This window comes from Macaca nemestrina, chromosome 13 (genome assembly GCF_043159975.1).
Source record: "Macaca nemestrina isolate mMacNem1 chromosome 13, mMacNem.hap1, whole genome shotgun sequence".
Lineage (NCBI taxonomy): Eukaryota > Metazoa > Chordata > Mammalia > Primates > Cercopithecidae > Macaca > Macaca nemestrina.
The window spans coordinates 27,416,433-27,436,092 of NC_092137.1; positions in this window are offsets into that span (position 1 = coordinate 27,416,433).

Consider the following 19,660-nt stretch of genomic DNA (forward strand, 5'->3'; position numbering starts at 1 on the left):
GTACTTCTTCGTTCCCAGTCCCCAGCCTCTTGGCGTTTTGTCTGACGCCTCTTTTGTGTTGGACTCGACGCTTCCGGCCCGTCCTCCAGTGTTTTCATCCCCCTGTCCCCAACGTCGCACCCTCAGACTCCGCAAACCCCGCCCGATTTGGTTCAATTAAAGTTGACTAGTATTTGTTCTGAGCTTAGGAAGCACTTGGCCAGGCCCTGCGAGGCCTATATGAGAAGAATGTGAGTCTTTTCTGACAAAGGAAAGCGAAGACCTCGATCTGTGACATAATTCGAGTTAATACAATGTAGAAATGTTTGGTACAGCCTATTCTGGGTGAGATAAAGCTCAAAGGATGGGAGGAGAAGCTGTGTCTTGGAGGATTGAAAGGATGTAGACTCTCAGGATGCTTCTGGATTGCATTATGCCACGGGAAAAGGGAATAATGTTATAAGGTTTGGAGGAGTGAGGGAAGAATGTGAACTGCATTTGGGGAGATTTTTGAGGAAGCTGGCTGGCCTCGGAGAATGATTCTAAGTTGTAATATTAGCTAGCTAGCTTGATAAAAAGAAGCGCCAAGATGAATGACTTGGGCTTCATTGTCATCCTGGTGTAACCTTTGGCATCGTTGGTCTAGTCTTTGTACGCAGTGTACATTGGAGAGAGAGAGAGTCTGGGGCACTGTTGGCTTTTCTTTTTTTTTTTTTTTTTTTTTTTTTGAGATGGCGTCTCGCTCTGTCACCCAGGCTGGAGTGCAGTGGCCGGATCTCAGCTCACTGCAAGCTCCGCCTCCCGGGTTCACGCCATTCTCCTGCCTCAGCCTCCCGAGTAGCTGGGACTACAGGCGCCCGCCACCTCGCCCGGCTAGTTTTTTGTATTTTTTAGTAGAGACGGGGTTTCACCGTGTTAACCAGGATGGTCTCGATCTCCCGACCTCGTGATCCGCCCGTCTCGGCCTCCCAAAGTGCTGGGATTACAGGCTTGAGCCACCGCGCCCGGCCGGCTTTTCTTAAGATGGAGTTTCGCTGTTGTTGCCCAGGCTGCAGTGCAATGGCGCTATCTCCGCTCACTCCAACCTCCGCCTCCCGGGTTCAAGCGATTCTCCTGCCTCAGCCTCCCAACTAGCTAGGATTCCACGCCTAGCTAATTTTTGTATTTTTAGTAGAGACGGGGTTTCACCATCTTGGCCAGGCTGATCTCGAACTCCTGACCTCGTGATCCACCCGCCTCAGCCTTCCAAAGTGCAGGGATTACAGGCGTGAGCCGCTGCACCCGGCCTGGGGCACTGCTACTGGTTGAAGCGCTCTAAGCAGGAGATGAGAAGAGCTGGGTGTAAGGTGGTACCAGGCAGGGTGGCAATGGGAATCCAGATGAAAGGACAAATTAGACAATAACGAGACAGATTTGGTAATAAATTGGATTCAAGGGATGGAGAGAAAAGGAGAAATTCTCCAAACTATGGCAATATTGATTCTTTTCGCCCGGGCACGGTGGCTCACACCTGTAATCGCAGCACTTTGGGAGGCCAAGCAGGGGTGAATCACTTGAGACCAGAAGTTCAAGACCAGCTTGGCCAACATGTGAAACCCGTCTCTACTAAAAACACAAAAGTTAGCCAGGCGTAGTGGCGCGCTCCTGTAATCCCAGCTACTTAGGAGGCTAAGGCAGGAGAATCGCTTGAACCCCGGAGGCAGAGGTTGCAGTGAGGAGAGATCGTGCCACTGCACTCCAGCCTGGGTGACAGAGCAACTCCGACTCAAAAAAAAAAAAAAAAAAGATTCTTTAAAAACATAAAACTAATCATGACTTCCTCATATTCTTCAGATAGTCCAAATTCCTTATAACTTACAAGACGCTTCATGCGAATCATCCAGATTCACATATGCCTCTCTCACTCTCCATTTCTCCTACAACTCTGCTTCGGCGATGTCTTTGGGTGCGTCTAAAGCCATGCTTTATCTTACACTTTTACCCATGGAGCACACCTCTCCACACCCCTCTTGACCATCACTTTCTCCAGGAAGTCTTCTCTACTGTCACTATACTAGTTTGGGTGCACACTTAGTTGTCTTTCCTGATAGCATATAAGCCTTTATGACGGCAGAGTTTCCATTAAACTTACCATTGTGTTCTCTGGCATCCCTTGCACAGTTGTATGTGCTGAATAATATTTAAATATTTGTTAAATTAATGAATAACACCAAGATTTTGACTCTGCATAACAAAATGTGGTGGAGCCATTAAGAGAAAAAGGTGAAGTTTGAGGGGATGCTAGTTTTGGGGGGGAAAACAGTGGTTCAGTTTAGGGTGACAACTAAATATAAAAACATTGAAAATATTAGAGTTGAGCCATGAGAGTGGAAAAGATGTTAATTAGGCTTGCAGGTTGCCAGGAACCTAGATGAGATCTCTGACCAAAGCAGGGTAGAGGGAGCATATAAAATCACTCGGTCTTGGTTACAGTGAGCTGAGACAGTGTCACTGCACCCCAGCCTGGGCGACAGAGTGACCCTGTCTCAAAAAACAAACAAATGAACAAAACAACAACAACAAAAATTACTCAGCCTCTTCTTTCTTCTCCTTTTCCTCCTCCTCCTTCTTCTAAGAAATGAAGTCTTGCTATGTTGGGAGGCCAAGGCGGGTGGATCACGAGGTCAGGAGTTCGAGATCAGCCTGACCAACATGGTGAAACCCTGTCTCTACTAAAAATAGAAAAATTAGCCGGGCATGGTGGTGCGCACCTGTAATCCCAGCTACTTGGGAGGCTGGGGCAGGAGTATCGCTTGAATCCAAGAGGCAGAGGTTGCAGTGAGCCAAGATCATGCCATTGCACTCCAGCCTGGGCAACAGAGCAAGACTTTGTCTCGGAAAAAAAAAAAAGAAACCCCGTTTCTACTGAAACTACAAAATTAGCAGGGCATGGTGGCATATGCCTGTAATCCCAGCTACTTGGGAGGCTGAGGCAGGAGAATCAGTTGAACCTGTGAGGCAGAGGTTACAGTGAGCCGAGATTGTGCCATTGCACTCCAGTCTGGGTGACAGTACGAAACTCCGCCTCCAAAAAAAAAAAAAAAAAAAAGGAAATTATGAACCCTGAGGCATGTAATTATAGATCTCTGGAAATGTTGCCAGCCTCGGCAACATTGCCTTAAAGGTTAAATGTGGATGGGCGTGGTGACTCACACCTGTAATCCCAGCACTTTGGAAGGCCGAGGCAGCTGGATCACCTGAGGAGTTCGACACCAGCCTGGCCAATATGGTGAAACCCTGTCTCTACTAAAAATACAAAAATTAGCCAGGTGTGGAGGCAGGCACCTGTAATCCCAGCTACTCGGGAGGCTGAGGCAGGAGAATCGCTTGAACCTGGGAGGCGGAGGTTGCAGTGAGCTGAGATCATGCCATTGCACTCCAGCCTGGGTGACAGAGCAAGACTCCATCTCAAAAAAAAAAAAAAGGTTAAATGCTCTAACTTTAGAGTATAATGTGACACCAGTTCAATTGTAAATTTGCATGTGAACTGAAGATCACTCAAAAAAGTGTTAATCCAAATCATCCAAAATATGCCAATATGCTCATATTTATATTGCATATTATAAATTTATATTGTCTTCCTATGTTACCCAGGCTGGCCTCAAACTCCTGGGCTCAAGCAATCCTCCCGCCTCAGCCTCCTGAGTAGGCGCACACTGCTGTGCCTGGATCTAACTGTTTTTGACCCTTTCTTCATATACATGTGATGCATATACATCTTTATATTATACTATTCATAAAATGATACCTTTAAAAGCTCAGCAGTTTTGATATTGTATTCCTTCTAGGTTGTGATTAAAGGTGAAAGATTGATCCAGAGAGGGAAAAAAAATCTCAGGGACAAGATTTAGGGCTAAGAAAGAAGGAATTTAAATATTTTGAAGTTACTAAAAAAGAAGAGGGAGAGTCTATTTCTGGGATTCTGGGCTAGTTCTTATTTCCCTTTATACTCATTAATTTATATATATATATATTCTGTACTCAAATATATATTTGACTTTTTTTTTTTTTTTGAGACAAAGTCTCACTCTGTCATCTAGGCTGGAGTGCAGTGGCATGATCTCGGCTCACTGCAACCCTCCCAGGTTCAAGTGATTCTCCTGCCTCAGCCTCCCAAGTAGCTGTGACTACAAGCGTGTGCCACCATGCCCATCTTTTGTGTGTGTGTGTGTGTGTGTGTGTGTGTGTGCATTTTTAGTAGAGACAGGGTTTCATCATATTAGCCAGGATAGTCTGGTTCTTCTGACCTCGTGATCTGCCCTCCTTGGCCTCCCGAAGTGCTGGGATTACAGGCGTGAGCCACCGTGCCCGGCCATATTTTGATATCTTTTTTTGTGTTTTTTTTTTTTGAGATGGAGTCTTGCTCTGTCACTGAGGCTGGAGTGCAATGGCACAATCTTGGCTCACTGCAACCTCCTCCTCTGGGTTCAAGCAATTTTCCCTGCCTCAGCCTCCTGAGAAGCTGGAATTATAGGCGCCCACTAACACGCCCGGCTAATTTTTGTATTTTTTAGTACAGACATGGTTTCACCATGTTGGCCAGGCTGGTCTTGAACTCCTAACCTCAGGTGATCTGCCTGCCTCGGCCTCTCAAAGAGCTGGGATTACAGGCGTGAGCCACTGCACTCGGGCCATATTTTGACATCTTATAAAACCATTTCTGGCTGGGAGAGACTGCCCTTCCTAGGGCTAACCAATTAGAAACAGGAAAGGACTTTTTTTTTTTTTTTGACTTGGAGTCTTGCTCTGTCACCCAGGCTGGAGTGCAGTGGTGCCATCTTGGCTCGCTGCAACCTCTGCCTCCTGGGTTCAAGCAATTCTCATGCCTCAGCCTCCTGAGTAGCTGAGACTACAGGCACGGGCCACAACACCCAGCTAATTTTTTTTTTTTTTTTTTTTTTTTTTCAGACGGAGTCTCGCTCTGTCGCCCAGGCTGGAGTGCAGTGGCGCTATCTCAGCTCACTGCAAGCTCCGCCTCCCGGGTTTACGCCATTCTCCTGCCTCAGCCTCCCGAGTAGCTGGGACTACAGGCGCCCGCCACCTCGCCCGGCTAATTTTTTTGTATTTTTAGTAGAGACGGGGTTTCATTGTGTTAGCCAGGATGGTCTCGATCTCCTGACCTCGTGATCCGCCCGTCTCGGCCTCCCAAAGTGTTGGGATTATAGGCTTGAGCCACCGCGCCTGGCCCACCCGGCTAATTTTTATAATTTTAGTAGAGACTGGAGTTTCACTATGTTGGCCAGGCTGGTCTCAAACTCCTGACCTCAAGTGATCCGCCTGCCTAGGCCTCCCAAAATGCTGGGATTACAGGTGTGAGCCACCATGCCCAGCCAAAACATTCCTTTGATACATAAACTGACCAGTCCAGAGCTATACCTTCCCTATCTGGCCCATACATCCCAAGAAGCAACATTCTTTTGCCTTAATCATGGCAGGCAATTAGGGACCATCCTCAAAGTTTAGAGCCTGCAGGAATTATTCAAACTAGCCAACCCTAAACCCTTTGCCCTGCCTTGCCTTACCCTTAGAAACCCTAATAAAAGTTCTGGCCTAGGCCTGGAGCAGTGGCTCACACCTGTAATCCTAGCACTTTGGGAGGCCTAGGTGGGCAGATCACAAGGTCAAGAGTTCGAGACCAGCCTGGCCAACATGCCAAACCCTGTCTCTACTAAAAATACAAAAAATTAGCCAGTCATGGTGGTGCGTACCTGTAATCCCAGCTCTTTTTTTTTTTTTTTTTTTTTTTTTTTTTTTTTTTTTTTGAGACGGAGTCTCGCTCTGTCGCCCAGGCTGGAGTGCAGTGGCCAGATCTCAGCTCACTGCAAGCTCCGCCTCCCGGGTTTACGCCATTCTCCCGCCTCAGCCTCCGAGTAGCTGGGACTACAGGCGCCCGCCACCTCGCCCGGCTAGTTTTTTGTATTTTTAGTAGAGACGGGGTTTCACCGTGTTAGCCAGGATGGTCTCGATCTCCTGACCTCGTGATCCGCCCATCTCGGCCTCCCAAAGTGCTGGGATTACAGGCTTGAGCCACCGCACCCGGCCAATCCCAGCTCTTTAGGAGGCTGAGGCAGGAGAATTGCTTGAACCTGGGAGGCTGAGGTTGTAGTGAGCCAAGATCGTGCCACTGCACTCCAGCCTGGGCAGCACAGTGAGACTCTGCCTCAAAAAAAAAAAAAGTTCTGGCCTAGGTTGGGCGCAGTGGCTCATCTTTGTAATCCCAACACCACTGTGGGAGGCTGAAGCAGGTGGATCGCGTGAGATCAGGAGTTTGAGACCAGCCTGACAAACATGGTGAAACCCTGTCTCTACTAAATACAGAAAAATAAGACAGGTGTGGTAGCACATGCCTGTAATCCCATTTACTTAGGGGTCTGAGGCAGGAGAATCACTTGAACCTGGGAGGCGGAGGTTGCAGTGAGCCAAGATCGTGCCATTGCACTCCAGCTTGGGCTACAAAAGTGAAACTCTGTCTCAAAAAAAAAGAAAAAAAGAAAAAAAAAGTTCCGGTCTATACTTTCTTCCTGTTACTGTCTTCTGCCACCTGACCAAAACTTGGCATTTCCCCTGTGACCTTGTGTGGCATATAATGACCCTCTTTCTAAAACCTGTAAGTGTAATAAACTGTTTTATTGTGCCTCTCCCGTGTCTCCTCTTGTGGCCACACCTGACTGACTGTCACCTAAAGGAACACAGAACAAGTGCCCAATAAATGAAACTATTTTTTTTTTTTTTTTTTTGAGACGGAGTCTCGCTGTGTCTCCCAGGCTGGAGTGCAGTGGTGATCTCGGCTCACTGCAAGCTCCGCCTCCCGGGTTCACGCCATTCTCCCTCCTCAGCCTCCCAAGTAGCTGGGACTACAGGCGCCGCCACCACGCCCGGCTAGTTTTTTGTATTTTTAGTAGAGACGGGGTTTCACCATGTTAGCCAGGATAGTCTCGATCTCCTGACCTCGTGATCCACCCGCCTCGGCCTCCCAAAGTGCTGGGATTACAGGCTTGAGCCACCGCGCCCGGCCGAAACTATTTTTTTAAGTCAGAAAAGTGTTATGTTTTACAGTTGTACTTTTCTATTTCTAGAAGGCAAGACATGAATTAATCTTGAAGCAATCTGCCCATACTCATGGAAATCACTAGAATGGGCCCTCTAGACACATACAAAAGAAATACCTATCTTTATCCTAAAGAAAATCACAAAAGGACCATCAACCAAAATTCAGATCTTTCAGACTGATATGCTGGGGTTTATCTTTTTATTAATAATATAAATTGTGGGTTGGGTATGGTGGCTCACTCCTATAATCTTAACACTTTGGGAGGCTGAGACGGGCTGATTGCCTGAGCTTAGGAGCTTGAGACCAGCCTGGGCAACGTGGCGAAAACCATCTCTACTAAAAATACACAAAAATTAGCTAGGCATGATGGTGAGCACATATAATCCCAGCTACTTCGGAGGCCGAGGCAGGAGAATCTCTTGAACCCGGAAGGCAGAGGTTGCAGTGAGCCAAGATCGTGCCACTACACTCCAGCCTGTGTGACAGAGTGAGACTCTGTCTCAAAAAATAAAATAAAATATATTGTGACTGGGTTTGGTGGCTCATGCTTGTAATCCCAGCACTGTGGGAGGCTGAGGTAGGAGGATTGCTTGAGCCTGGGAGGTTGAGGCTGCAGTGAGGTATGGTTGCACCAGTGCACTTCAACCGGGGTGACAGAGCAAGACCCTGTCTCAAAATAATAATAATAATAATAATAATAATAATAGTAATAATAATCATAATTGTGTCTTTAGCAGGATTGTGTCCCTCTAGTGGGGGGTAGGGGGCAGGGAGAGATCATTTTTTTCTTTTAAATAAGGATATAGAGTGAACTGTCTCTTAAAATCCTTATTTGTTCTGCCAGGTGCGGTGGCTCACGCCTGTAATCCCAGCACTTTGGGAGGCCGAGGTGGGTGGATCACAGGGTCAGGAGATCGAGACCATCCTGGCTAATACAGTGAAACCCCATCTCTACTAAAAACACAAAAATTAGCCAGCGTGGTGGCAGGCGCCTGTAGTCCCAGCTGCTGGGGAGGCTGAGGCAGGATAATGGTGTGAACCTGGGAGGTGGAGCTTGCAGTGAGCCGAGATTGCACCACTGCACTCCAGCCTGGGTGACAGAACAAGACTCCCTTCTCAAAAAAAAAAAAAAAAAAAAAATCTTTATTTGTTTTTAGGAGATCCATGTATGTTTTTTTTTTAAATTTGATTTTATTTATTTATTTTTTGAGATGGAGTCTCACTCTGTCACCCAGGCTGGAGTGCAATGGCGCAATCTTGGCTCACTGCAACCGCCGCCTCCCAGATTCAAGTGATTCTTCTGTCTCAGCTCCCAAGCAGCTGGGACTACAGGTGCGTGCCACCATGCCCAGCTAATTTTTGTATTTTTAGTAGAGATGGGGTTTTTACCGTGTTGCCCAGGCTGGTCTCGAACTCCTGAGCTCAGGCAATTGCCTGCCTGAGCCTCGCAAAGTGTTAGGTTTACAGGAGTGAGCCACCGTGCCTGGCCTCCCCGTCTTTTAACTGTAATACCCCGAGTTTTTGTGCTGCATTCTGTGTGAATTAACTTATTCTCTTGTTAGTTATACCAAACTTAGAGCTCTTTTTATTATTTTGTTTCTCTTAATCCCAAACAAATCAGGCAAGGAATTTCTTTACTTGTTTTAAGCGAGGACTTTGTCACTCTCTCTCCAAACCTGCTCCAACAATAAACAAGTGTCGGAGATCTGATTATCTCTCTAGTTTTCTCATTTATTTTCTGAAGAATGTTCTCCTTTTCATCCCTGAGAGGTCTGAGGAAAAAAAAGAAAAAAAGAAGAATGTTCTCTCTAGAAAGTCTCCTCTCTTCCCTCCAAGACATAATGAATTTTATTTATTTGTTTATTTGTTTATTTGAGACAGAGTCTCACTCTGTCGCCCAGGCTGGAGGGCAGTGGCACGATCTCAGCTCACTACAATCTCCACCTGCTGGGTTCAAGTGATTCTACTACTTCAGCCTCCCAAGCAGCTGGGAGTATAGACGCATGCCATCACACCTGGCTAATTTTTGTATGTTTAGTAGAGATGGAGTTTTACCATGTTGGCCAGGCTGGTCTCAAATTTCTGACCTCAAGTGATTCACCTGCCTTGGCCTCCCAAAGTGCTGGGATTACAGGCATGAGCCACCGTGCCTAGACAATAAATTTTATTTTTAAAAAAAGATTAAATTTCAGACTGCAAAACCGGAGGTAAGGCAAAAGAAAGGAAACCCACAGCCACGTTGGAAATTTTCAACTATTACTGCTAAAAGGTGAGACATCTTCACAAAACTTTTAGTGGAAAACCATAGGTTTTATGGTCCAAGTTCCTGACTTCCAATACTGGAGAGTCTTCCCTGGACTTTTCTTCACTTCCTTAACTACTTGTTGAATTCCTATTTATCCTTTAAAACGCAGGTCAGACAGATCAACTTTGTTCTTTGGGAAACCATATGTATTAGTTTCCTATGACTGTTGTAATGCATTACCATAAACTTGGTGACATAAAGCACCACACGTTTATTATTTTACAATTTCAGAGGACAGGTATCTGAAATTAGTTTCACTGGTGTAAAGTTAAGGTGTTGGCAGCACTAGTGCCTTCTGGGGGATCTAGGGGGGAATCTGTTTCCTTGCCTTTTCTTTTTTTGAGACGGAGTCTTACTCTGTCGCCCAGGCTGAGTACAGTGGCGTGTGATCTCAGCTCACTGCAACCTCTGCCTCCCGGGTTCAAGTGATTCTCCTGCCTCAGCTATCCAAGTAGCTGGGATTACAGGTGCCTGCCACCATACCCAGCTAATTTTCGTATTTTTAGTAGAGACGGGGTTTCACCATATTGGTCAGACTGGTCTCGAACTCCCGACTTCATGTGATCCACCCGCCTCAGCCTCCCAAAGTGCTGGGATTGCAGGCATGAGCCACCATGTCTGGCTCCTTGCCTTTTCTAGCTTCTAGAGGCTGCCTGCATTTGTTGCCATCACTCCACCCTGCTTCTGTGGTCATATTTCCTTTTCTGTATTCATACCCTCCCTCTGCCTTCCTCTTACATGGATACTTGTGATTACATTTAGAGTCAACCCTGATAATCCAGGATAATCTTTTAAAATTTATCCAGGAAAATCCAGAATAAATTTTAATTTAAGTCCCGGTGCAGTAGCTCATGCCTGTAATTTTGTAAAAATACAAAAATTAGCCGGGCATGCTGGTGGGTGCCTGTAATCCCAGCTACTCGGGAGGCTGAGGCAGAAGAATTGCTTGAACCTGGGAGGCGGAGGTTGCAGTGAGCCAAGATTGCGTCACTGCACTCCAACCTGCGTGACAGAACAAGAATGCATCTCAACAACAACAACAACAACAACAACAACAACAACAACAAACGGCCAGGCGAGGTGGCTAACACCTCTAATCCCAGCACTTTGGGAAGCCGACAGGGGTGGATCCCTTGAGGCCAGAAGTTCGAGGCCAGCCTGGCTGACATGGTGAAACCCAGTCTCCACTGAAAATACAAAAATTAGCCAGGCATTATGGCATGCACCTGTAGTTGAAGCTACTCAGGAGGCTGAGGCACAAGAATAGCTTGAACTAGGAGGCAGAGGTTGCAGTGAGCCAAGATTGGGCCACTGCTCTTCAGCCTGGGCAACAGGGTGAGAATATCTCAAAAATAAACAAACAAAAAAAGTGCAAAATAAATAATACATGAATTTGATTTGAACATAATTGAACACAATTATGTGTTCAAATAATCTCAGGTGAATTAAGATTTAAATGGACTATGTTTGTCTTTTTATTTCTTAGTGGCCCTATTTATTTATCTTAGAAGTTGACTCAGTTCCTTATGATATGACTTACAGGTATACAGCCAAATAATGTTCCCATTTAATAACTTTTAAAATGAAGCTTAGAGGCCTAAGGTATGAGGCAATGCCCCAAGGCATCATTCTAAGACAAGGATAAGGTGTGAGCTAGGGTGATGGTTACTACCCTTCAGCCTAATGACAGGCTAGCTTTATGAGAATCACCTGGAAAAATTCTTAGACACGTAGAAACTCAAGTCTCCCTGACCCCAAGATTCATATTCAGCTGATCCAGGGAGGGTCCTGGGAATGTGTGTTTTAAAACACCTCAGATAATTCACAATTGTCAAGAAATGTAGGCTTCTCTTATTTAGTTTGAAGTCATACAGAAATGTAAATGCTATTTTTATTTGGCCTTCAGTTTGAAAAGAGGCTCTTTTGGAAGAAAGGATCCACACCACATCCCTAGAGAAATGATCAGATTGAAGGCATGGCTTGCAAGTCTCACACTGAGAAACAAACAAACAAACAAACTTAGAGCAGAAACCCAGTAGGTTTGTTGCCCTGATTGTGGGAACTAAGACCTTGAAAGATTCTAGACAGTTTTATTGCAGTATGGGTGCGGCAACTCAAACCTGTAATCCTAGCACTTTTGGGAGGCTGAGGTGGAAGGATTGCCTGAGCCCAGGAGTTTGAGGCTGGAATGAGCTATGATCACACCACTGCACTTCAGCCTGGGCAACAGAGCAAGACCCTGTCTCTAAAGAAAAAAAAAAAGAACTTACTTATTGTGAATTTAATGACTTTCAGTAAATTAACAGAGGTCTGCAACTGGTATGTCACAATGCAAGTTATAGTCCACATGGGAAATTAGGTTAGCAGGTCACCAGGGAAGCTTAGAATCAGAACAAATAGAAATGAGTAGTCTTAAAAATAGACAAGTGAGATTGCATCAAACAACAACAACAATGGAAACTATTGACAGAGTGAAGAGACAGACTATGGAATGGGAGAATATATTTGCAAACTATGTATCTGATAAAAGGCTAATGTTAATATCCAAAATATATAAGAAACTCAAACAACTCAATAGCAAGAAAAACAGGCTGGGCATGGTGGCTCACACCTCTAATCCCAGCACTTTGAGAGGCCAAGGCGGGTGCATCACCTGAGGTCAAGAGTTTGAGACCAGCCTAGCCAACATGGTGAAACTCTGTTTCTACTAAAAATACAAAAAATATGGCTGGGCGCAGTGGCTCAGGCCTGTAGTCACAGCACTTTGGGAGGCTTAGGCGGGAGGATCACCTGAGGTGGGGAGTTTGAGACCAGCCTGACCAACATGGAGAAACCCCGTCTCTACTACAAATACAAAAATTAGCCTGGTGTGACTGGGCGCAGTGGCTCATGCCTGTAATCCCAGCACTTTGGGAGGCCGAGGAGGACAGATCACGAAGTCAGTAGATTGAGACCATTCTGGCTAACACAGTGAAACCCCGTCTCTACTAAAAACACAAAAAAATTAGCCGGGCATTGTGGCAGGTGCCTGTAGTCCCAGCTACTTGGGAGGCTGAGGCAGGAGAATGGTGTGAACCTGGGAGTGGAGCTTGCAGTGAGCTGAGATCACACCACTGCACTCCAGCCAGGGTGACAGAGTGAGACTGTCTAAAAAAAAAAAAAAAAAAAAAAAAAATTTGCCTAATGTGGCAGTGCATGCCTGTAATCCCAGCTACTTAGGAGGCTGAGGCAGGAGAATCGCTTGAACCCAGGAGGCAGAGGTTGCAGTGAGCCGAGATCATTACATTGCACTCCAGCCTTGGCGACAGAGCGAGACTCCGTCTCAAAAAAAAAAAAAAAAAAAAGGAAAGGAAAGAAAACAATCCAATTTTTAAAATGGGCAAAGGGCTGGGCATGGTGGCTCATGCCTGTAATCCCAGCACTTTGGGAGACCAAGGCGGGCAGGTCACCTGAGGTCAGGAGTTTGAGACCAGCCTGACCAACAAGGTGAAAAACCATCTCTACTAAAAATACAAAATTAGCCGGGCATGGTGGCAGGTGCCTGTAATCCGCTACTTGGGAGGCTGAGGCAAGAGAACTGCTTGAACCCGGTAGGCGGAGGTTGCAGTGAGCCAAGACTGCACCATTGCACTCTGGCCTGGGCAACAATGGTGAAACTCCGTCTCAAAAAAAAAAAAAAAAAAAAAAAAAAAAGAGGACAAAGTACCTGAATAGACATTTCTCAAAAGAAGATATACAAATGGCTAACAGATATATGAAAAAAGTGCTCTAATAATCAGGGAAATGCAAATCAAAATCACAGTAAGATATCACCTCACACCTGTTATAATGGCTGTTATAAAAAAGACAAAAGATAACAAGTATTGGTGAGGATGTGGGGAAAAGAGAAAAGAGAACTCTTCTCATACACTATTGGTGGGAATGTAAATTGGTACTACCATTATGGACAACAGTATGGAGAATTCTCAAAAATAAATTAAAAAAAAACTTAAAAGGCTAAGAACATCTTAAATTTGAATAGAAATTGCCAAGTTGCTTTTCAAAAATATACCATCCAGATAATGTTAGAGTTCCTATTCCCCTGCATCCTTACCAACACTGAGTGATACCAATCTTTTTTTGTTTTTTTTGAGACAGACTCTAACTCTGTCGCCCAGGCTGAAGGGCAATGGCGCGATCTTGGCTCGCTGCAACCTCCGCCTCCCAGGTTTGCCAGGTTTAAGTGATTCTCCTGCCTCAGCCTCCCGAGAGTAGCTGGGACTACAGGCGTGTTTCACCACGCTCAGCTAATTTTTGTATTTTTAGTAGAGACGGGGTTTCACTGTGTTAGCCAGGATGGTCTCAATCTCCTGACCTCGTGATCTGCCTGTCTCGGCCTCCCAAAGTGCTGGGATTACAGGCGTGAGCCACTGTGCCCACCCGAGTAACATCAATCTTTTTAACTTTGATGATACATTAATTAAAAAAAGATATCCTGTTTTAATTTGCATTTATTTAATTATAAGTGAAGCTAAACATCTTTTCATATGTTTATTGCCCAGTTGTATTTCCTCTTCAATTTCTTGCCTATTCAAGTTTTTTTGTTTATTTCTTTACTGCGTTGATCATTCTTTTTCTTTCTGGCTTGTAAGGGCTCTTTGTACATCGGAAAAATTCTATTGTCTTCCCAATCTCCTACAACGTTAATTTCATCCTCTGGCTACTGGAATTTTACTCTCAATTTATTACAAGTTTCTACTGCAAAGCTCTTTTTCATTCATTCATTCATTCATTATTTCTTTATTTATTTGAGACGGAGTCTGGCTCTGTTGTCCAGGCTAGAGTGCAGTGGCGCAATATCGACTCACTGCAAGCTCCGCCTCTCGGGTTCACGCCATTCTCCTGCCTCAGCCTCCTGAGTAGCTGGGATTACAGGCGCCTGCCACCACACCCAGCTAATTTTTTGTATTTGTTTAGTAAAGACAGGGTTTCACCGTGTTAGCCAGGCTGGTCTCAATCTCCTGACCTCATGATCCGCCTGCCTCGGCCTCCCAAAGTGCTGGGATTACAGGCGTGAGCCACCGCGCCGGGCCTAGCTCTTTTTCATTCTGAAGTCTCCATGATCACTTCAGCATTCGGGATTACTGAACAGCTCTTTCTTAAAACTTTTTACTCACTTCCTTTTCTTTTTTTTTTTTTTTTTTTTTTTTTTTTTTTTTTTTTTTGAGACGGAGTCTCACGCGGTTGCCCAGGCTGGAGTGCAGTGGCGCGATCTCGGCTCACTGCAAGCTCCGCCTCCCGGGTTCCCGCCATTCTCCTGCCTCAGCCTCCTGAGTAGCTGGGACTACAGGCGCCCGCCACCGCGCCCGGCTAATTTTTTGTATTTTTAGTAGAGACGGGGTTTCACTGTGGTCTCGATCTCCTGACCTTGTGATCCGCCCGCCTCGGCCTCCCAAAGTGCTGGGATTACAGGCTTGAGCCACCGCGCCCGGCCTTCCTTTTCATAATATTGATTTATTTCATTTCTCTCTGTTTCTTAATTTCTCTCCTCTATCTTTACTTTCTATTCCTCTTCCTATTAATGTACCCAAAGTTATATTCATTGTTCTCTCTATACCAGAGTTTCTTGCTCTGTTATGGAGGCTGGAGTGTAGTGGCACGATCACGGCTCACCACAACCTTGACCTCCTAGGCTAAAGCGATCCTCCTGCCTCAACCTACTAAGTAGCTGGAACTGTAGGAGCATGTCACCATGCCTGGCTAATTATGAAAAAAAAAATTTGTTTTTTTTTTTTTTTTTTTTTTTGAGATGGAGTCTCGCTCTGTCACCCAGGCTGGAGTGCAGTGGTGCGATCTCGGCTCACTGCAAGCTCCGCCTCCCTGGCTTACGCCATTCTCCTGCCTCAGCCTCCCACATAGCTGGGACTACAGGCGCCTGCCACCACGCCCGGCTAATTTTTTGGTAATTTTAGTAGAGACGGGGTTTCACCATATTAGCCAGGATGGTCTCGATCTCCTGACCTTGTGATCTGCCCCCCTCGGCCTCCCAAAGTGCTGGGATTGCAGGCGTGAGCCACCGCACTCAGCCAAAAACATTCTTTTATAGAGACAGGGTCTCACTATGTTGCCCAGGCTGATCTCAAACTCCTGGGTTCAACTGATCATCCCACCTTGGCCTCCCAAAATGCTGGGATTACAGGCATGAACCGCCATAGCCAGGTACCTTTTTTTTTTTCACTACTTATTTTATTTATTTATTTTTTGAGAGGGAGTCTTTCTGTCGCCCAGACTGGAGTGCAGTGGTGCAATCTCAGCTCACTGCAAGCTCCGCATCGCGGGTTCACGCCATTCTCCTGCCTCAGCCTCCTGAGTTGCTGGGACTACAGATGCCCGCCACAATGCCCGGCTAATTTTTTGTATTTTTAGTAGAGATGGGGTTTCACCGTGTTAGCCAGGATGGCCTGGATCTCCTGACCTCGTGATCCACCCGCCTCGGCCTCCCAAAGTGCTGGGATTACAGGCGTGAGCCACTGCTCCCAGCCATTTCTTTTTAGCATTGAATAATATGCCATTGTCTGGATGTACCGCAATTTATCCATTCATCTGCTGAAGGACATCTTGGTTGCATCTAACTTTTGGCAATTATGAATAAAGCTGCCATAAACATTCATGTGCAGATTTTTGTGTGGACATAAGTTTTCAGCTCCTCTGGGTAAATAAAATACCAAGGAGTGCAACTGCTGGATCATATGGTAAGATTATGTTTAGTTTTGTAAGAAACCGTCAAACTGTCTTCCAAAGTGGCTGTTCTATTTGCATTCCTATCAGCAATTAATGAGAGTTCCTGTTGCTCCACATCCTCACCAGCATATGGTGTGGTCAGTGTTCTGGAATTTGTCCATTCTAATATGCATGTTCTTAGCTTTTGACTCAGCAATTCCAGTTTTAAGAATGTATAAAAATCGGCCGGGTGCGGTGGCTCACGCCTGTAATCCCAGCACTTTGGGAGGCCAAGGTGGGCGGATCATCCGAGGTCCGGAGTTTGAAACCAGCCTGACCAACATGGAGAAACCCCATCTCTACTAAAAACACAAAAAATTAGCTGGGGATGGTGGCACATGCCTGTAATCCCAGCTACTCAGAAGGCTGAGGTAGGAGAATCGCCTGAACCTGGGAGGCAGAGGTTGCAGTGAACCAAGATCATGCCACTGAACTCTAGCCTGGGTGACAGAGCGAGACTCCATCTCAAAAAAAAAAAAAAAAGAAAAAAAAAAGATATATGTAGTTAAATGTTCATTGCTGCTTTATTTATGATAATAAATAACGAATGTTATCCCAATGTCCACAGGTAGTTACTAAGTAAATGCTGGCACATTTGGACAGTGGAATATTCTGCTGGTTAAAAATTAACCAGTAAAGGGTCGGGCACAGTGGTTCACGCCTGTAATCCTAGCACTTTGGGAGGCCGAGGCGGGTGGATTGCCTGAGTTCAGAAGTTTGAGACGAGCCCGGGCAACACGGTAAAACTCTTTCTCTACTAAAATATAAAAATTAGTTGGGCATGGTGGCACACACCTATAGTCCCACCTACTTGGGAGGCTGAGGCATGAGAATCGCTTGAACCTGGGAGGTGGAGGTGGCAGTTAGCTGAGATTGAGTCACTGCACTCCAGCCTGGGTGACAGAGTGAGACTCCTGTCTTCAAAAAAAAAAAAAAGGCCGGGTGTGGTGGCTCAGGCTCACACCTGTAATCCCAGCACTTTGGGAGGGCGAGGTGGGCGGATCATGAGGTCAGGAGTTCAAGACCAGCCTGGTCAACATGGTGAAAACCCATCTCTACTAAAAATACAAAAATTAGCTGGGCATGGTGGCGCTTGCCTGTAATCCCAGCTACTTGGGAGGCTGAGGCAGGAAAATCTCTTGAACCCAGGAGGTGGAGGTTGCAGTGAGCCAAGACCATGCCATTGCACTCCAGCCTGGTGACAAAGCGAGACTCCGTCTCAAAAACAAAAACAAAAACAAACAAACAAACAAACAAACAACCTAGTAAAGTAAAAAATTAAAGTAGTGGTTAAAAAATTAAAATAGTGCCATGTGCACCCCTATAGAAAAAAGTGAAAAAGGTTATGTAGTATAAACTTGTTTTCATTTAAAATTATATACATATATATACTTAGAAAAATAAAAATAAAAGGCCGGGCACAGTGGCTCATGCCTGTAATCCCAGCACTTTGGGAGGCCGAGGTGGGTGGATCACGAGGTCAGAAGATCGAGACCATCCTGGCTAACACGGTGAAACCTCGTCTCTACTAAATATACAAAAAATTAGCCAGGCATGGTGGCACGCGCCTGTAGTCCCAGCTACTTGGGAGGCTGAGGCTAGGAGAATATCTGTAACTTGGGAGGTGGAGGTTGCAGTGAGCCAATATCGCAACACTGAACTCTAGCCTGGGCAACGGAGCGAGACTCAGTCTCAAAAATAAATAAATAAATAAATAAATAAAAATAAAATACACCAAAGTCTTAATTATTGGGGGAAGTAGGATTATAAGAGATTTCACTTTCTACAGAAATTGTTAGTATTCATATTACTGTTGTCATAAAGCAATTAAAAGTGCCTAATACATAGAAACTACTATATAAATATTACATTATACTAAAATAGTTTTGGGAATATTTTCAGGTTGTTTTTTGGCAATGAGCATGTATTATTTTTATAAGTAGGAAAAAATAAATACATGAGGTGGTGAAAATGCAGGCAGTATTTGATCATTTAAAATGTAATGAAGGGTTAAAAATGAGAGCTAGAGGATGCCAAAGGGTCCTCTATGCATACTTGAAAGGACCTAGTTGAAAGGGGACAGTTGATAATGATAAGGCCCTAGGCAGAAGAGAATGGGAAACTCTAATGATAACATGAACTGATATTTAATGAATGTTTACCCTGGACCAGGTGTTCCAATTGCTTTTGAGCCCACAGGGAGGAAAGGTTAATCTTTTCCTTTGAGATTAGAACCAAGATTTTTTTTTTTTTAGATGGAGTGTTGCTCTTGTCACCCAGGCTGGAGTGCAGTGGCCTGATCTCAGCTCACAGCAACCTCTGCCTCCTGGGTTCAAGTGATTCTCCTGCCTCAGCCTACTGAGCAGCTGGGATTACAGGAGCCCACCAGCACGCCTGGCTAATTTTTGTATTTTTAGTAGAGACGAGGTTTCACCATGCTGGCCAGGCTGGTTTTGAACTCCTGACCTCAAATGATCGGCCCGCCTCAGTCTCCCAAAGTGCTGGGATTACAGGTGTGAGCCATCGCGCCCAGCCCAGAGCAAAGATTCTTAACCTCAATTTCCTGAAATTGTATCCTAAATTTGTTGGGTGAATGCATTTTTTAAAATACAAGAGAAGGCCCATAAGTTACATCAGATTTTAAAAAGGGTGTTTGAGCCCCCCTCTTCCAAATATAAAAGAATCAAGGAAAGAAGGGCAATATATATATACACACACACATATATATACACACACACACATACACATATACACACATATACACACATATATACATATATACGTACATATATATATATATATATATATATTTTTTTTTTTTTTGAGAGACGGATTCTCACACTCTGTTGCCCAGGCTGGAGCGTAGTGGTGCCATCTTGGCTTACCGCAACCTCTTGCCTCCTGGACTCAAGTGATCTTCCCACTTCAGCCTCCCAAGTAGCTTGAGAGAACAGACATGTGCTACCTCGCCCGGCTAATTTTTGTATTTTTAGTAGAGACGGAGTTTCACTACGTTGACCAAGCTGGTCTCGAACTCCTGACCTCAAGTGATCCGCCCACCTAGGCCTCCCAAAGTGCTGGGCGTGAGCCACCGCGCCCGACCGAAAGATTGGTTTTAAAAATGAATATTTTGAGGTGATGAGAAAACGAGAGGGTTTCTGCCAGATGTCCTTTCTCCCAGTGAAACAGGATTAGAGATTCCCTTTAAGGACAGTAAAATTTGGTGATTGTGACATTCCCAAGTTCTGTTGATTGATTCATCGTCTTCCCTCCATCATACACGTCGAAGGGCAGAGTGAACTTCCATCCTGAAGGCTCCGCGCTTAGTTTTCACAGATCAATAGCTCGTCCAGAATTTATCATCTTTTCTTTCCACTAACTCGAAACCAATCTAAATTCTTTCCAAACATCTTCTCAACGTAGTCTCCTTTGAGGAAGTTTACTGTTTCGGCTTCTAGACTTGGCTCTTACCAACTTAACTTTCGGTCAATAGCTTAATAACTCTGATTCAGGTTTTTGCATTTGTC